This window comes from Marmota flaviventris, chromosome 10, assembly GCF_047511675.1.
Source record: "Marmota flaviventris isolate mMarFla1 chromosome 10, mMarFla1.hap1, whole genome shotgun sequence".
NCBI classification, from domain to species: Eukaryota; Metazoa; Chordata; class Mammalia; order Rodentia; family Sciuridae; genus Marmota; species Marmota flaviventris.
In genome coordinates, this window is record NC_092507.1 from 64520441 (window position 1) to 64540598 (window position 20158).

The 20158-nt window shown below is 37.0% G+C and overlaps 1 protein-coding gene across 16 annotated transcripts in view; it reads right to left on the minus strand.

The window, feature by feature from the left end:
• Zzz3 (zinc finger ZZ-type containing 3) overlaps positions 1-18664 on the minus strand; it is a 256464-nt gene extending 237800 nt beyond the window's left edge. For 14 of the 16 annotated variants that reach the window (XR_011708860.1, XR_011708858.1, XR_011708861.1 and 11 more), the window contains exon 1: positions 17920-18016. The gene's annotated coding sequence lies outside the window, so the exon portion shown is untranslated. Of the gene's footprint in view, positions 1-17919; positions 18017-18575 lie in introns of those variants that run through there. The other 2 variants (XM_027935158.2, XM_071617953.1) reach the window with 2 other exon arrangements.
• Between the last annotated feature and the right edge of the window lie 1494 nt (positions 18665-20158).

Here is a 20158-nt window from a genome sequence, read left to right on the forward strand (position 1 = left end):
AGACTGAAGAAGGAGTATCACAAGTTTGAGGCCAGCCTGGGCAACACAGCAAGACTGTCTCAAAAGAAAAAGTAAAAAACAGGTAAGAAGCATACCACTGGGTAAAGTGCCCCTGGGTTCAATCTCAGGTACTGTCAAAAACGTTTTTTTAAAAAGCAACTTACAAAACACTCAAAATAAGAAAGGCCTTAAACTTGAACTCAAAAGAAACCAAAGGGCACTGTCTTGAAGTTCTACTGATACAGAGGCAATTTTTATTAAAAGTTTCACTGTGTCCATCTCTAGAGAGAGGAAAAACTACATGGAAATATACATCTTCAAGATCAGTTTCAGACTGATACACAGCCTACCAAGAGATGGTTAACTCAAGTATATCACACTAATCTCAACTAGCTTGAGAAAGCAAAATTGTTCCCTCAATTCAATCTTCAAGACAAATTAGTATTAAATACTAAAATTAAGTTCATCAAAACCATGATATTGCTGGGTGCAGCTGCACACACCTGTAATCCCAGCCACTTGAGAGGCTGAGACTAGGATTTCAAGTTCAAGGTCAGCCTCAGCAATTTAGCAAGGCCCTAAGCAACTTAGCAAAACCCTATCTCAAACAATAAAAAGGGGTGGAGATGTGACTCCATGGCAAAGCACCCTGGGTTAAATTCCCAGTTCAAACAAAAAAGAGAGAGAGATCAATATTGATGTGTTCAGTTTTAAAATGATTGTCTATATGTTTTCTTTAAGTTCTTAAATGCTTAAGAGAAGTTTAACAATGTAGTCTTATGACACTAAATTTAAAAGAGGCTTATCACTTGAGTTTAAAAGTATTTGGTTTGCTTAATAAGTGACACTGGAACATTTAAGAGAATTTGTGACTCACAATATTTATAAGTTTCATTAACTAAATTAATTTGAAAGTGTTGATATTTGTCAATTAAACTCAGTAAAGCTAGGGAAAAAACAAAGTTAAGTACTAAGGAAAATCCTGCTTGTTGAAATTTTACGTTTATTTCATGAGGCATATCAACTGTTTAAAAATATAATAAAACAGAATATTAAATGTGTAAGGAATGCAATTAGTACTTCTAATAGCTAACATTCATACACCATTTTCTAGTGTTCAACTTGTTCTAAGCACTTTATAATATAAACTCATTTATTCATCAAATATACATTGAGGATCTACCACAAAGTAGGCATCAGTGAACAGAACAGTCCCAGCCTTCAAGGATCTTACATGGTACTGAGAAGAGACAAATTTCAGGTGTAAGTACTATTAAGAAAAACAAACCAGACAAAGTGAAGGATTGGGTATCTTCATGAAGGTCACACCAGGTTACACAATTCACATGGAAGTCTATGTAAATGATGCATGCCCCTTAGAAACTTCCTCAGAGAGTTGGCACTGCTGCACATGCCTGTAATACCAGAGACTTGGGAGACTGAGGCAAGAGTACATCAAATTCAAAGCCAGCCTCAGCAAATTAGCGAATCCCTAAGCAACTTTGCGAGATCCTGTCTTGAAATAAAAAATAAAAAGGGCTGGAGAATTAGCTCAATGGTAGGGTGTACCTGGGTTCAATCCCCAGTACAAAAAAAAGAAAAGCCCCTTAAAAACTCATCAGAGCCAGGTGTGGTGGCGCAAGCCTGTAATCCAGGCGACTGTCTCTTAAGGCAGGAGTACTGAGAGTTCAAAACCAGCCTCAGCAACTTAAGGAGGCATTTAGCAACTCAGAAAAAGGCTGGGGGATGGGGCTCAGCGGTTAAGCATCCCTGGACTGGTTCAATCCCCAGTATAAAAACAAAACCGTTGAGCTGGGGTTGTGGCTCAGCGGTAGAGCACTTGCCTGGCAACCTGCGAGGCTCTGGCTTCGATCCTCAGCACCACATAAAAATAAATAAATAAAATGAAGGTATTGTGTCCAACTACAACTATATTTTAAAAAAACCTTCCTCAAAGACAATCTCTCTACATGATATAAAATGTGAACCTGAGAAATGAGGGAGAAATGGATGCAATATTTGGGAAGAAAACAAGTACAAAGGCCATTTAAAGGATATTTTAAGGAAGATTTAATCCATTCAAATGGAATTATTAGGATTAATCAGTATTCTTACTTTATTTTAAATTTGTTACATTAACAGAATAAAATATGTAAATTGAACTTGGAGATTAGTTTTTTGTTTTGTTTTTGACATGGGGTCTTATGTCACTCAGGTTGGTTTGTAATTCCTGGGCTCAAGCAATCCCCAGGCTCCCTCAAAGATAAGGCTGCAAGCATATACCACCAGCTTGAGATCATTTTACTTTATGATTTTAATCACTCCTTGTAGCCTCTGTGTGTGTGTGTGTGTGTGTGTGTGTGTGGTGTTGGGGATTGAACCCAGGGCCTTATACATGTGAGTCAAGAACTATACCAACTGAGCTATGCCCCCAGCCCCTCCATGTAGTCTTTTAAACCAAATGTAAATAAAAGAAACATACTGACATTTCTTTGCTAAGTAACTCACTGGAATTGGCAATCTAATTTATTTAATTAAACTAAATATTCTATCATATAACACAACATGGAATAAAATCTTTCCTCTTTTAATCAAGCAATTTTTATTCCCAAAGTAGTTGAAACAAATACATAAAAAATTATATGTAACTTCAATAAAGTTTTTATTTCAAATGTAGACATTCTCAATTAAGTTGAGCATGGCTCACCATTTTTAGCTTTATTTGTATCCAAATATATCAGTAAACGTTGAGGAAAATTTTTCCTCTTTAAAGAGGTTTTTTTAGTCAGCACAGTGGCACACACCTATAATCCCAGCAACTCAAGACGTTCCAAGAAAGCCTCTGTCAAGTGAAAAATAAAAAGAACTGGGGATGCAGTTCAGTGGTAAAACACCCCTAGATCTCCAGTACCAAAAATACAAAAACAACAACCTCACCTCCTCCCCCGCAAAAAACAGGATTTTGTTATTTTTACTTTTTCCCTTTTAGAATGAAAATCATTCTCCCACACATAAGAAAAGCAAAGCTGGACTTCAGTAGTTCTCACTACTCAGCGTTATATGAGCAACGAACAGGCTTTTCTCCTTTTTTACCGATCTTACTTTTAATTTAGCCAAAACTTTTAATCAAGCAATAAAAACTGCTTGATTAAAAGAGGAAAGATTTTATTCCATGTTGTGTTATATGATAGAGTATTTTTCTTAAGTATTTTTCATTAGTTAAATATAAAGTATTTTTACGCACATAATCATCTACAAAATTTACAGAAAATAAAACAAAGCAGAATATATAGAATACCCTCAAAGACTTCTTAGGAACAGATGATTTTATTGCTGCAGTTCAAAGAATAATTTTTTTTTTTTTACTGGTGAAAGCCAAGATGAACACATTTGAGCTAAATGGTAGCCTTATTAAAAAGTTCTTGTCTTATTATTGAAATTTCAGTTTTATGTTAAGTGAAATTTAAAAGACTGCTCATGAAAAAGATTGCTTTTGAAATAATAATTCCAAAATCTTCTATTAAACAGGTAAAAGGCACCTCCATAACTTTAAAATATTTATGGCAGTCTCAATAGTTTAATTTTAAGGGCTATTATACTACATGTGGCTGTTATACATACACCATTTATCATTAACACCCTCTAAACAGTGAGAATTATAGACTTGAATGTGTGGCACTGCCCCCATGTTATCCTGGTAATGGAGCAGGATGCTGTCACACCTGTGTAGTACTAATATAACAACATTTCCACCATGGCATACAATCCAATTATCTAAAACAATGACTATCAAACCCCTAAACAATAGGTAATTTATAAATAAACTTGTATATTCAGAAGACTCTGCAAGCATTTTTTGGCAAACCTTAACTTACTCAGACCTCTAGCCTCGCCCTTACTGAAGCACAAGATTTTGGATTAATCATTAGTTATATACCATTAATTACATGGGAATTCTTGACATTTTTTTGAAATTTAATTTTATTAGAAATTACATACATGGAAGTCATAATTTCTTTAGATTACTTATTAATTTTTCTAACCTCAATGAAAATATTTTTTTTTTTAGTTGCTGATGAACCTTTATTTTATTTATTTATACGTGGTGCTGAGAATCAAACCCCATGACTCACACATGCTAGGCCACCACTGAGCCACAACCCAGGCCCTCAATGGAAAATTTTTTGTGATTTTTTTGGAGGGTGGGGTGGACTAAGGATTGAACTCTGGGGCACTTAACCACAGAGCCACATCCCCAGCCCTTTTTTGTAGTTTATTTAGAGACAGGGTCTCATTGAGTTGCTTAGGGTCTTGCTGAGTTGCTAAGGCTGGCTTTGAACTCCCAATTCTCCTGCCTCAGCCTCCCAGCCACTAGGATTACAGGTGTGCACCACCACACCCAGCAAATTTTTTGTAATTTTAGTAACAGGTTTTATTAGGAGTTTTCTATTAATACTGATTGCTTTCACTAACTGTGGGCATTGCCAAACTTTTTTCTGGAACTTTCTGAAATCCACTCCAAGATGACTTAGTTACTACTTTGATTTCCATCATTTCAATTTCTAGCTGAGAGGCATGGACTTCCCACTCAGACATTTGTCACTTACTAGCTGTGTATAAACTTTTCTGATCTTCCATTTCCACTTAATGAACACCTATTTTACATCAAGTAACTATGCACTCTAGGCATAAGTAGACTATACTAGATCTATAATAAGAAAAACAAAGCTTAATGATAAGTAACTTCTTAAAGTTACAGAGTTCATAAGGGCTAGAAACAGGATTTAAAATCAGGTCTGATTCCAAGCCCACATTCTTTTTACTGTACTATAAAAAAGTGACTATAAAACTGCACACATAATCCTAGCTATTCAGGAGCCTGGGCCAGAAGGATTCCAGATTCTAGGCTGGCCTGGCAACTCAGCAAGATCCTATCTCAAAATAAAATAAGAAAGGCTGGGGACATAGGCTAGTGGTAGATTGCCTTCCTATATAAGCGAAGCACTGGGTTCAGTCCCTAGCACCACAAAAAATATCAAGATTCATATCACTTTAGGGCTGGGGATACAGCTCAGTTGGTAGAGTGCTTGCCTCACATGAACAAGGCCCTGGGTTCCATCCCCAGCACCAAAAAAAAAAAAAAAAAAAAAAAAAATTCATATTACTTTAATTCCTGTCAGTCAGAGAAAATGATGTGAATGGACAGAAATTAAAATCTAGAATACTAGGCTGGGGATGTAGCTTAGTGACAAAGCACTTGCCTAGCATGGGTGACACCATGGATTCAATACCTAGTATCACAAAAAAAAAAAAAAAAAGAAAGAAAGAAAGAAAAAGAAACTAGAATACCAGTAACTTCCCCCCCCCCCAGTTTCTTAAAATTAAAAAAGTTCATACATAAAGGTTTACAGTTAGGTTTTTATCCCTAAGGTGAAGACTGCTAAAATGCATTAGCTTCCTTCCTTCCTCCCTCCCTCCCTCTCTCCCTCCTTTCTTTCTTTCTTTCTTTTTGTACCAGGGATAGAACCCACTGAGCCCATCCCCAGCCCTATTTATTTATTTATTTTGAGACAGGTTCTTCCTAAGTTGCTTAAGGCCTTGCTAAATACCTGAGCTGGTGCTGCCTTAGCCTCCCGAACTGCAGGGATTACAGGTGTGCACCAACATGCCCAGCACTAGCTCATTTAAAAAAAAAAAAAAAAAAAATCAATAGGCTTAGGATAGGAATGACTTAAAACACACAGATAACAAGTGATATCTTTTTGAGTGAAAAAAAAAAATGTTCTAAAATTGCACTATCATGATGGTTGTGAGGTAGAACAGAAAAGAAATAAAAGCTGAGTGAAATAAAAGCTGCCTGTAATCCCAGCCACTAAAATGAAAAGTGAAAAAGGCAGGGATGTGGCTCAATAGTAGAGTACCACCCACCAGAGTTCAATTCCCAGAAGAAAGGAAGAAAAAAGAAAGGGAGGGGAAAAGAATAAAGAAAAAATTTAAAAGGTAGAAAGATTACAAAAGAAAAGACAAGTAAGCGATAACTTAAATCTGAATGTCTTTTGCTAAATTCCTCATACCTTCACTCCCAAACCCTGAATTCCTCCCAGTCTGTCACGCCCACGTTTCTGGGAAATCTACAGATCTTTACTCACAATCTTAAAGTTACTGAAAATTCCCATACTTATGAAAATCTTAATTTTCATAATGACACCTGCATTTTTAAAACAGACTAAGCAAAGACAGATACAAAACCTATAATATAGAGTACTTTCCCAATGATATCTATTAATCAGATCATAGAGAAGTCATCAACTTAAGAACTGCCAAACCACCATAAACTATCTTGTAACCACCCAGACTGATGTCATCCCGGAATACTTTCCCATGCCCACTCCTCATCAACTATCCTATAAAAGAACATGATACCCCAAAAGGACTTCTCACTAACTCTCCTGAGAGCCTGTATTCTCCCTTGAATGTGCACTCCCTGTTTTCCTAAATAAATCTCTGTGCCTCAGTATGTGATTTGTGCTGAAATTCATTTCTGTAACAAACACCAAAGATCCCACTGTACTAAGGTGAGGTCTCCTTCTCTGGGACCTTGTTACTTTAGTTGAATCCCAAAGTGTAATTTTAGTACAGGAGGTGGGGCACCTCAAAGTACAGAACTGCACTATGGTCTTCTTTAATAGATCAATATGATACTTATCACTGCATTTTTTTTTTTAAATTGAGGGGGTCTCACTATTATGCCCAGGCTGACCCTGAACTCCTGCCTCAACCTTCTCAGTAGTTAGAACTACAGATGCACACCACCATGCCAGGATGTATTCAAAATTTTATCTGAAACACTAACCAACAAAAGCTGTCTTACTAAAACGAGTCACAAAAACAAACTTACAGCATAACAAAAGAGTTTGGACACATAATACTTTGATGAATAATTTAAGAAATTTCTATTTTTCAAATCCAAGTATTCGCATGTGTGGTGGCACATACCTATAATCCCATGATTCAGGGGGATGGGAGGATTGCAAATTCAAGGCCAGACTGGGCAATTTAGTGAGACTCTGTCTCAAAATAAAAAATAAAAAAGAGTTGAGGATAAAGCTCACTGGTTAAGGGCCCCCATATTCAATCCCTAGTACCAAAAAAAAAAAAAAAGACACAAGTATTCAGATCACAGCTACTTCCAGCTGTGATTGTTCTGGTGAATGTAACACCTGGAGGAAAATTCAAAAATCACTGGAAAATGTGGTCCAAAAACATGTACATGCTGGTACAAAGACACATACACACAAAAATGGACTTGAATACAGCACCTCAAAATCACAAGAGCAGAGTCAAATTGCTTAGATTCATATGTCAAACCCTGCATTTAGCACCTATAGGACATGAGCAAAATATTAACCTCTCTGCTCCAATTTGCTTATTTGTAGAATAAGGGTAACCGTAATATTACTTGTAATAGTGTAGCAAGGACTAATGATAATAATAAATTCAATGGTTAGTATGTAGCTAGCACAAAGCCAACGTTCAATAAATTATTAGTATTACTGTTATAATAGTTTTTAAACTAATCTAAGCTAGTCTATTTCAACTTTCAATATACATATAATCTGCCCAAATAGTGGTTGCAAAATGTGATACTCCGACCTACTAAATTTGAAATTCTAAGGGTGGAGTCTGGAAAATCTATTTTTAAAACAAACCATCCAGGTGATCATGAAACATACTAAACTTGGAGGACTACTACCTGACAGTTACAAATGAATTAGATAGACTTTAGTCAAAGTACACTAAATACAGATAGAAAAGTATATACCTATATATGTGGCAAAGGTCAAATTGGAAAATGTTCTGACCAGTTCGCCAGCTAAGTAAAGCATTTATTCAAATTGATAAGTAACTCTATAACCAATAGAAAATTCAGTTACTCTCCCCTCCTCATTCTTCATGAGATACTATTCTCATAAAAAGTCCCCCTAAAATCAGGCATTTAAAATCTCCACGTTGCTGGGTGTAGTAGTACACATCTGTAATCAGCAACACAGGAAGCTAAGGCAGGAGGATCCCAAGTTCTGTCTCAATTTTTTAAAAAATAGATAAAAAGGGATGGGGATGTAACTCAGTGGTAAAGTGCCTCTGGTTCAATCCCCAGTACCAATAAACAAACAACAACAAAGTCTAAAATCAAAGATGATTTGATTTTAGATTTGATTTTCACCCTCACAGTAGTTCTTGAAAACTATGAATGCCATCAGAAAATTCTAAACTGGAAGTCTTATAAGATCTCCAGGTAGAAATCAGACTGAATTCTAGAATTTCTCAGGATACAAGGTGAAGACACCAAAGAGCAGTTAAATGCCACCAACAAATGCTGAGCAAAAATAAGCAGACACAAATCAGTAAACACTGTATGACTCCAAGTTCAAAAGCAAAGAAAAAGCCAGGCGAAGTGGTGCATGCCTATAATCTAAGCAGCTCCAGAGGCTGAGGAAGGAGGATTGCAAGTTGAAAGCCAGCCTCAGCAATACAATGAAGGCCCGAGTAATTTAGTGAGACCTTGTCTAAAAATAAAAAATCAAAAGGGCTGGGGATGTGGAGTGGTTAAGTACCACTAAATTCAATCCCTGGAGCCAAAAAAAAGAAAGAAGGGAAACAAAATTATTCTTCAATCCTATACACCGAAACAGTGGTTTCCTTGTAGCAGGCAGAAATGACTAATGATCAGATGAAGCACTCAATTCTCTGTGTTTCTATTTTTTGCTTTTTCTTTGTGAGTATAACCAAGCGAGCCAATTTAAACCATTTTTTTTCTTTCTTTCTTTTTGTAGTTGTAGATGGACAAAATGCCTTTATTTATTTTTATGTAGTGCTAAGCATCGAACCCAGTGCCTCACACATGCTAAGCAAGTGCTCTGCCACTGAGCTACAACTCCAGCCCCTAATAGCATTATTTCATTTTATGAAACATGTAAACCTGCTTTCTAATGGGAAAGTGTGTAATAGCTTAATCTATTTTTCTTGAACTTCTTTCTGATCAATCCAAAAAGTATGTAACTAGTAAGGAAGGTAAAGAATGTCAGAATATGGGGGCTGAGGCTGGGGCTCAGCAGTAGAGCGTTCACCTACTATGTGCGAGGGCCTGGGTTCAATCCTCAGCACCACATAAATAAATAAATAAAGATATTGTGTCCAACTAAAAAGTAAATATCAAAAAAAAAAAAAAGAATGCCAGAATATAATTAGTAACCCAATTTCCTAGGTCATTTAAGTGACATTTTGTAAGAGCCACTCATCCCTTATGGGTATCAGAATCCAAAAGGTAGAAATTGTTTTCTAATCCCTTTAAATGCCATCACAATCCAAGATAGAAGGATATTTTATCATATCAAGTTTTTCATCTGAAGTTCTCTTTAGGTTATCTCCAAGCACAAGACACATTTTATTTTCAAATATTTATTATTGTTTCACATTCACAAACTCACTTAAATCTGATCTTTTCTTATTAGCATTAATCACAACAATCTGTACACAACAGAAAATGTCAAAGTCATCATTTAATAAAATAGCAGATTTGGAGTCATCACAGTTTTATAATGTAAATAAGTATACTACCTCTTTTTTATCAATTATTTTAAGAAATTCAGTAATTCATAAAAAAGGTCTGGGAATGTGATTCGGTGGCAGAGCCTCTGGCATATGTGAGGCCACAGATTATATTCCCAACTCTGCAAAAAAATATATAATAAATAAAGGGAAAAAACACATACCAATAAACCATAAGCACCTTTTTGGAAGTACTGAGGATTATTGAACCCAGGGGGCTTTACCATTGAGTTACATTCCCAGATCTTTTTATTTTTTCTTTTAATTTTAAGACAGCCCTCACTAAGTTGCTTAGGGCCTCAATATACTGTCAAGGCTAGCTTTCAACCTGCAATTCTCCAGCCTCAGCCTCCTCAGTGTCTGGGATTAGAGGCAGGAGCCACAGGGCCCAACCAAAAAATAAGTACTTTCAATATTAAAAATTATGAATATCCTCCTAATACTCACCCAAAGTTTCATGTTATTCAATTTTTAAATTTCAGTAAATGCATCACACTGCCATTCTTAACAAAGAAGGTATTATGAATATACAGCCTGAGTCCTACTAATTAAAATTTTTTCACTCTGTATATTAAAAAATGTCAAGCTGTGTACTACTATTTAATATACACCCTAAATTGATCTTAGAATTTAATTTCTCTAATTCTTCAATATCTACCAGAGCACTTTTTCTCTTTAGAGCCTCTAGTACTATATTCTTTAGTTTCACATTTTATCTCTGTTCAAAAAATTGCTACTAAAATTCTTTTTTTTTAATGTTGAGGAAAACCCAGAACCTTGTGCATGATTAACATGAACTCTACCCCCAGCTAAAAATATTTTAAATCTTAGCTAAGAAAAGAAATTGTAAAACATTGTTTTATAAAGAATGAGCTTTATTATCCTCTACTTATAAAGTGTTCCTAACAAATCAGTAAGAAAACATCGACCTTAATAGAAGAAAACCAAGGCAAAAGAGTAAACATGCCATATGAATATTCTAAAAATATTAATACTTCTTAAAATTTAGGATAAAAATCAACAGTGTAGAGCATAAAGTCTTTTAATGTAAAAATGAAATGTAACAAAACTTTGGGAAAATAAAGCACTTTGTTGAGATAATCACCAATTTAGAGGAAAACATTTAGATTCTCATCTTACAGAAGTGCCAGATGAAATAAAAGTTAACTATATCAAATCAGTATTAATTTTTTACATTTCTGGAGACAGGAAGAATTCCATAAAATCAGCAGAACAAAAGTATATTAAGATATTTGAGTACATAAGCTTTAAAACTGTTTTAATCATAAGAATTCACAAGAGAAATATGTATTAAGCATAATATGTTTTACTTTAGTAATTAAAGTGGCACAACATGTCATGTCATACATACTATTAAATTTTTATAAATATTTAATGTTGACAATGTATGGAATAATACTCACACCAATGAGAATGTATTCCTTTGAAAAATACTGTGGCAATATGTTCAAAAGACTTCAAAATGTACCTAGAAATCATTTCTGGCAATATTTAATTAGAAAAGCTAATACTACATGCAAGAAACACTAGGTATAAATGTTTTCTCATTTACATATGCAAAAAATTAGAATAGTGGAATGACATGACACATCTACAAAGAAGATCGTATCATCATTTTTTAATATTCTTTTTAGTTGTTGATTGAGCCACGACCCCAGCCCTCTCATGAGTCTTAATAACCACCATTATAAATGATAACATGAGGGCTGGGGTTGTGGCTCAGAAGTAGAAAACTTGTCTAGCATGTGTTAGGTACTGGGTGCGATTCTCAGCACCACATATAAATAAGTAAATAAAATAAAGGTCAATCAACAGTTTAAAAAATATTTTAAAAAAAGAAAAAAAAAAAGGACTCATGAGACTAGGCCAGGCAAGGTGGAGCATGCCTGTAACCCCCATGACTCTGGACCCTGAGGAAGGAGGATCTCCAAGTTCAAGGCCAGCCTGGGCAACTTAGAGAGATATCCTTTCAAATTTTTTAAAAATCTTAAAAAAAAAAAAAGGCGGGGCACCATGGTAGTGCATACCTGTAATCCCAGTGGCTCAGTAGGGTGTGACAGTAGTATCACAAGTAGAAAGCCAGTCTCAAGAATTTAACAAGGCCCTGAAGCAACTTACCTTGTCTCAAACTTTAAAAAAAAAAAAAAAAGGAAGAAAGAAATCTATCTATCTATCTATATTTATATTTATATTGGCTTAGGATGTGGCTAGTGATTAAGCACCTCTGGGGTGGAATCCCAGTATCAAAAAAAAAAAAAAAGGGGGGGGGGCCAGGACATGAAGTAAAGCATTTTATCTCCAAGTGTGTAAATACTAATAAAAAGTATGTTGATTCCTAAGATTTAAAGGCCTCAAGCCAGACTTCGAAATCATTACAATACATTCACATACTTTATACCTAAGTCAAATACTATCACCACTACTGAAGGAATACAAAGTTAAAAATAACAAATTAAAATAAAAGACCAGTGAAAAGGTCAGCAAAGCAACAAGAAAATCTGCAGTAAAATGAAACATTTCTCACCACTGGACAATCTAGGTGAGCTAAGGATAGAGATTTAATATTAGGGTTCAGACTATAGAACTAAATCAATAAACAGGTCATTTCTGAATTCTAACTATCTGATTTGCTAATTTATTCATTAGCAAATGTGTTAGTTGTTTAAGGAATTGTTTATTACTGACAGGAAAATGAACTAGAGCCTTATTTGGGAAACAATCCCTTGAAATATTAAGTAAGTAAGTAAACAGATAAATAGATAAAAGCAATAAAATAAAACAAAGGAAATTCCATACACAAAAAGCCCTTTTTATTTGGCATCATCAGATAAGAAGCTCCACACTTGAATTTTCACAAAACTTTAAATGTTTATAACAACCTTTTCAAGAGGCACCACACAACTTATTACTTTTTTAAAATATTTTTTAGTTGTAGATGAACACAATACCTTTATTTTTTTTAATGTATTTTTATGTGGTGCTGAGAATCAAACCCAGTGCTTCACAAGTGCTAGGCAAGCCCTCTACTACTGAGCCACAATCCCAGCCCAACTTATTACATTCTTAAAGAAATTAGAATAAAAATTTATGATTAAGGTCATGATTGTGACAAATGGACTACTATGTACAATACTGTGATTTCCTCTGGAGTTAATGATGATAGGAATATATGTTTTTATGTAATGATCTTTAAACACTCTTCTTCTATAGTTCCATCTACTTTTTAAATAATTCCTTCTTTTCCCTTGAAATAAGATGACACTTCAGTTGTGAGTATATTTAACCCAATGACTAACACTGTGGGCTTTCATCTGTGGGTTAATTTCTTTTTTTTTTTAATTTATATTTTTTAATATCTTTATTTTGTTGTTTGTTTATTTTTATGTGGTGCTGAGGATCGAACCCAGTGCCTCACATGTGAGAGGCAAGCGCTCTGCCACTGAGTCACAACCCAGGCCTGTGGGTTAATTTCAATTAGCAATTTCTGAATAAAGACCACAGACTTACTGTATATTTAGGACCAACTATCATTTTCTTCTTTTTAAAAAATTTAAATTTGGGGCTGGGGATGTGGCTCAAGCGGTAGCGCGCTCGCCTGGCATGAGTGCGGCCCAGGTTCGATCCTCAGCACCACATACAAACAAAGATGTTGTGTCCACCAATAACTAAAAGAAATAAATATTTAAAAAAAAAAAAAATTTAAATTTATTTATTTATTTTTGCAGTACTGAGGATTGAACCCAGGGTCCCACACATGTTAGGTAAACACTCTACCACTGAGTTACATCCTTAGCAAACTTTTCTTCCCTTTTTTTTTGGTTATACAGAAGATTGAACCCAGAGGCACTCTGTAGTGTGATATATCCTTACTACACACAAACACATTTTTTTTTTTTTTGGAGACAGGATCTCCCCAAGTTGCCCAGGCTGGCCTCCAACTTGCAAACCTCCTGTCTTGGTCTCCTGAGAAGCTGGGATTACAGGTGTGCACCATAGTGCCCAACCTCCTTTTTTGAGACAAGATCTCAACAATGGCCCACTATTAGACTGTATCACCCAGTGTTGTCACAACCGTCTTAGTTTAAGTACACTCTATAACGTTCACGTAACAATTAAATCAATCATATTTTTCAGAATGTATCCTCCTCTCTAAGCAATGAATAACTGCTTGTGTTATTTTGAACACTCAGAGACCTTTTTTTTTGCATTACAATTCTTAATACACTTTTATACCACAATTTATCATATCTCTGATTATATATAAGGTATATTGACACCAAATTCACATCTTCATACATGTATTTTGTATAATGATGAAGGTCTCAGAGACCTTTTTATATCCAGGATCTATGCTGTTTCAAATGGCTGGGATCACTAGCACTCAATAAACAGTGGCTGAATCACTGACTCTAAATTACAAATATACTTATTGAAAAAAAAAGTAATAATAATCGGGAAACTGAATCAGGAGGATCACAAATTCAGGGCCAGCCTGTGTAACTTACCAAGGCCCTCAGCAACTTAGTAAGAAGATATCTCAAAATAAAATTTCAAAAATGGCTACAGATGTAGCTCATTAGTAAAGTGCCCCTGGGTTAAATCCCCAGTACCACACACAAAAAAAGTAATAATAACTAGTTTGATCAATTATGCAACGATATTCTCAACTCACTTATCTCTGACAAATTGAAAATTACCTATATAAATGAGAAAGAAAATCTAAAAAGAAAAAAACAGATCAGACGGAAAGGGCAGGTTCAAACAAAAGACCTAAGTCCATATTTTCATGGTTTTAGACTTAAAGTTTTGAAAGATATTTACCAATAGTTTTTTTTAAGTAGAATGACAATGGTTATCCGAATATTAATTACAGAAATTTGCACCACAGTATCTATAATATTTATATTAAACACTCAATGAAAATGGGTCTTTTAGCAATTATTCCTTGTAGATAACTCCAAATTGAATTTTCATATGAAATTAGTTTTTTTTAAGCACCTGCACCTTTTTTAAGCACCTGCGCCTCTTTTTTAAGCAACTTAATATTTCTGGCCATGTAATTATTACAATATTCTTGCACACTGATTCAAGAAGTAATCAATAAAATCATATATATATAAAATCTTTATTTTTATTTTTTATTATTTTTTTTATGTGGTGCCAGAGATCAAACCCACACAGTGCCTTACACATGCTAGGCAAGGCTCTACAACTGAGCCATAACCCCAGCCCTCATATTCATGATATGTATGATGAGTTATACAGAATAAATAAATAAATACACTTCAATAAGTTAGAAATTTTGAAAATTAGCATGGTGCCAGACTAAAGAAAACATTCACGGGAGGATAAAATCAGTAATACATTATCATTTTTATTAATTTCTTCCCATCGCTGAAGCTTTTTAGATCTCATTACTTCTGTGAGTTAATAATAAGAAAATAAAAATTGTTGTTTAAGTTTTACTCAAGAAAACTAAAACCACGTAAATACTTCTATCTTCCTTGGGTTTTCTCAGAATATTTTTACAAAGAACCTCAAATACATTAGTGTCTGTAAAAGACTGGCAATTTTTAAGACCTACTACCAAAAGCAGTTTACAACACAAAATTGTAAGAGTAAGGAATATATAGTATTGATCTGAGGCACACAAGACTACCAAAGACCCAATTACTATGCTAAACTAATGTAGATATCTTTGCAATGGCCACTCCAAAGAGTGTGATCTTTAAACCCACTATAATTTCCACAATTTCCTACTTCTAAAAATAGTAATAAAATGTACTTAACAAGTGTTATTTAACCTAATGGCTTTAATAAGGAAAAAATTCACAAAAGTTTCAATTAAATATCAACTTCAGTTATTTTTATTACAGGTACCATCTAGTAATTCTGGAAATAGCCTGGAGAAACATCTAAAACAATTATTTAAGAGGAAAAAACTGCCTCAAATACTCTTTCCAAATTCTGTTCAAGTTTCCCTCAAACCATTATGCACATGCCTATTCTTGACTGTGACTTGTGTATTATGTATTACTCTTTTCTCTGCAATTTCTATAATTCAATTTCATTATCACCCAATATTCCATATCATCTTTCTCTCTTTCCCACATCACACCTCAACACTTGCTTCTTTCTGTTCCTCAACATTCCTACTTGATCTATTACAATAAAAAAAAAAAATGCCTAAAGAGTATATACATTTTTAAACATAACAGATGTTATAGATAATATTACTGATAAAAGTTTTGGGGTGAAAGAACACAAAAACCAACCACAAAATGATAGCTTTTTAGCAACTTTTAATTTAAATAGATGTTTTTGTACTTCTGTTATCTACAACTCTTCAGTTGAGCTCACTAATCCAGTCATAACTATTATTTTAATTAAGCTGATAAGCTTCGTAAAAAACCCCTACAGACATGCTTGAGTTACAATTTAGAATATGTAAGTAACATACCATATAAAAATAAATATATGAGCTAGTAGCAGTGGTGCCTATAATACCAGCAACTGGTGAGCTTGAGGCAGGAAGTTTTAGGCCCATCTCAGCAATTAAGTCAAAAAAAAAAAAAAAAGAAAGAAAAAGAAAAAAGGGCTGGGATGTAGTAGCTCAGTGATTAAGTGCCCAAGGGTTCAACTCCCAGTACCTCCCCCAAAAAGTAAATACATAACATAAAACTTCAACATAAAAATATGAAACTCAAGTGATTTTTTAAACCTTTGTTTTATACGGACTTTCTTTTGTGCCAAACTACCAACACACTAAAATCATTTCCACTGCAAAAATAATAGGACTATAATTAGAGATATTTTCACATCACTACACTAGCAAAACACTTTTCTTTTGAACTTAGAAAGCATGTATACATGAGTCCTAAAAATAGGCATATATAACTAGATAAAAATTTAACAGAGTAGAAAATCTGCTGATTGTTATTGTTGGGGTAGTATACATAAAACAATCCCCTCCACTTTCTCCCCTTCATTAAAAAAAAAACTAAAAAAAAAAAAACTAAAGTAAATCATAAAAACATCCACAAACAGTGGGTACTTAGTGGAGCAGATATAAGAGTAAAAAAGGGAACTTGGTGGCAATGGCAATATGAAACAGGGGGAGGTTCCACTCTCTGAATCTCTCTATAGCAAGTGTAGGGACAAACAACTCTATTTATTTATTTATTTATTTATTTGGATACAGGGAATGAAACCCAGGGATGCTTTACCACTGAGACATGTCCCCAGCCCTTTTTATTTTGAAACCAGAGTCTCTCTAAATTGCCCAGGCTGGCCTCGAACTTATGATCCTTCTGTTTCAGCCTCCCAAGTCTCTGAGATTACAAACTTGCAGCTTTACTTTTATAGTCTAAAAAAGACAAAAGTACCAAATTATCTGATTAGTTTAATTCCCCACTCCAAATACTACATAAAATTCAAACATTGCTAAAGGATACTAAAAACACATGCATAAGGTAGAATTATTTGTGAGGGGATATGAGAGGACTAGAGAGAAAATAATTTCAAACTCACTTATGAAAAAAATGAGCTCAAACTTTGCAAAGTTCATGAGAAATATGCTTTTAATTAAAAATTTGGCCTAAAATAATCCATTTCCTTAAACATGTAACCTAAAATAACCATCCCTGAATATCAAGGGTGGCAATCTCAGAAAAGTTGTAATCAAAACCATACGGATAATTTCCAGTTAATAATCACATACATAATGATGAAAAGAATGATTTTATTCTGATCTCAAGTAGTGTCAGAAATTGTAAAGGAATCTCCAAACACTGCTAAAAGTTATTGTAAATATGAAGTCTCAGAGATGAGGAAGTTATTAATGGCCATATAAATGGGAGTAAATGATACCCAGAGAGAAGAGATGGACGGAGTTCTGTTATAGGCGACTGGAGAAAGGTACTACGGCAGAAAGAGTGACAGAATGGTTAACAACAGATCTGGAATACTTCAGAAAATGGCAACAAAGCGAAAAACTGACAAGAACGTTTGAAAGTAAGATGAACGGTATCCAATGGGATCGTCACGTCGTACGAGCACGGCTCCGGACTTCCACTGAGTGGGACGGGGGAAGAACTATCACTGCGCGGGGAACTGCCCGGGCTGAAGGGTGCAAAGGATTCTGCAGGTGGCGGAGCACACGCAGGGGGTGGGAAGGACTGTGCCGCCTCAATAGGGCCACTGTATTCCCTTCAAGATTAGGGGAAGCTGACACAGCACGTTTCCCAGCACCAAGAGGCACACGCCCGAGGCCCCTCCCTAACAACTTGCCTTGTAGAAAGAGTTGCGGGTCCCAGGCCCCCGGAACCCAAGGCTTCGCCATCCAGGACAACTGCTCTGCCAACAACGTCCCGCGAGAATCGAGAGATCTCGCGATACATACTAGCATCTCGCGAGCCTCCTCTAGAACCAACATGGCGGTAAGGAAAAAGCAGTATTTCGGAACTTAAAAAGTGCTTTTATTAACGACTGAAGAACGTGCAAAATACAGAAAAAACAGGAAGTATTTTCCACCTTATGTGTCTCCTCCTAACCTCCTAGAAAAGAAGAACAGCAGCAAGCCATCCCAAAACCTTCGACAATCACGGTTATACTAGAAAGTCCAACCCTATAACTCAGTCTGCTTGCCTGTCACGTGGAAGATTTTCAGCGTGTCCGTCACGTGGGCCGCCAAGGAGCGGGCGCGCGCCCGTCGCCCTCCCAAGAGCCCTCCCCGCCCCCTTTCGCCCGCGCACACGTGCGCGCGCACCCCCGCCCCACGTGGGGGCTTCGCCGTCGCCGTCGCCGCAGCAGCCTCCAGCCCACCCCCTCCCAGCATTTGGCTCCAAATCCGGGTCCCAGAGCAGATCATTTCAACCCCCGCCCTCCCCCTTTCTTCTCCCTCCCCCGAGTCTGGCCCCCACCACGTGCCCCGAGCGCCTGCTCACCTTCCGCGCGGGGCCGGGCGTGACGGGCCACTCCGGGAGGCGCCGCTACCGTGGCCGCTCTCTGCTCCCGCCACGGCACTTGCTTGACTGGCTGCCGCCGCAGGAAGCTCGACAGCGGCGCCGCGGCGCTTCCAGGTGGGTCCCCGCCTCCCGCTCCTGCCACTTCCCGCAGCACCAGCGGCTCCTTCCGGTCCCCTCCTTTCTCCTCCTGTTTGGGACCGGCAGGCAGCGGCGGCGGCGGCGGCGGCTGCGGCTGCGGCTGCAGGCGCGCTCACTGCACCGCCTGCTGGTAATCGTGGCCTGTGCAGCGCCCACGGGCAGAGGGCTGCCGAGGCCCGCCCTCTCGGCGGGTTCCCGCCCTTGGGCGAGGGTTGGTCTTCTGAGGGCAGGACCCAGTCCATCCCCTGCAGTGGTCTGTCCTGTCACTACTCAAGGAGATACCGCCTCTTTTCTCCACTGTTGAACGACTGCTTCATCCTAACCTTTGGTTTCTTTTGAGAATCTAAGCCCTAGCTCCCTTGGTAGTGTGGTATATTTTAAATACTTCTGCCTACCTCATCGCTAACGGGACGACCTCCCTAGCTCACCTCCAAGGTTTTCTGGCTCTCATCACAGCACGCAAGCTCCAACCTTTGCGCTTGCTGTTCTCTCCAGCTAGAGCACTTCCCCCAGATTTAACTCATAGATGTTCGATGCGCATTTCAGGTACCTTTTCAGAGGTCACTATCAGAGAGCTTCCGGAAGAGCGTATCTCCAGGTCACTACTTATCCACTTTCTACCTTCATACAATTATCACTTCCAGACATTACTTGCAAATGTCTTCCTCACCAAGCATGTAGTATTTTTTTTTATTTTTTTTAGTTGCCAATGGATTTTTCACTTTATTTATATGTGGTGCTGAGGATCGAACCCAGGGCCTCACACATACTAGGCAAGTGCTCTGCCACTGAACCACAATCCCAGTCCGGTATTTTTAAAAGCAGAATCTAGTAACTTTAGGGGAGGGGGGTACCAGAAATTGAACTCAAGTGCACTCAACCACTGAGCCACATCACCAGTCCTATTTTGTATTTTATTTAGAGACAGGGTCTCACTGAGCTGCTTGGAGCCTCTCTGTTGCTGAGGCTTGCATTGAACTCGCATCCTCCTGCCTCAGGCTTCCCAGCCACTGAGATTAGGGGCCTGCACCATGGGGCCTGGCTTGGATTTAGTAACTTTTGTTCGTTGCTTTATTCCCAGAACCATGGCACAAAACAGGGCTCAATAAATACTCTCAAAAATTTCTAGGTAGGGGGCTGTGGGTAATAACTCAGTGGTAGAGCACTTGCGTAGTATATGCAAGGCCCTGGGTTTGATCCCCAGCACTACCAAAAAAAAAAAAACATTAAAAAGCTATATTGCTGGGTGTGATAGTACCCAGTGACTGGAAAGGATGAGGCCAGATTGGGCAATTTAGCTATAACCTGCCTCAAAATAAAAAAGAACTGGGGATATCACTTGGTGGTAGAGTGCTTGCTTAATAAGTTCCAGGCCCTGGATTTAATCCCAGCACTGTGTGGCAGGATGGTGCATGCCTGTAATC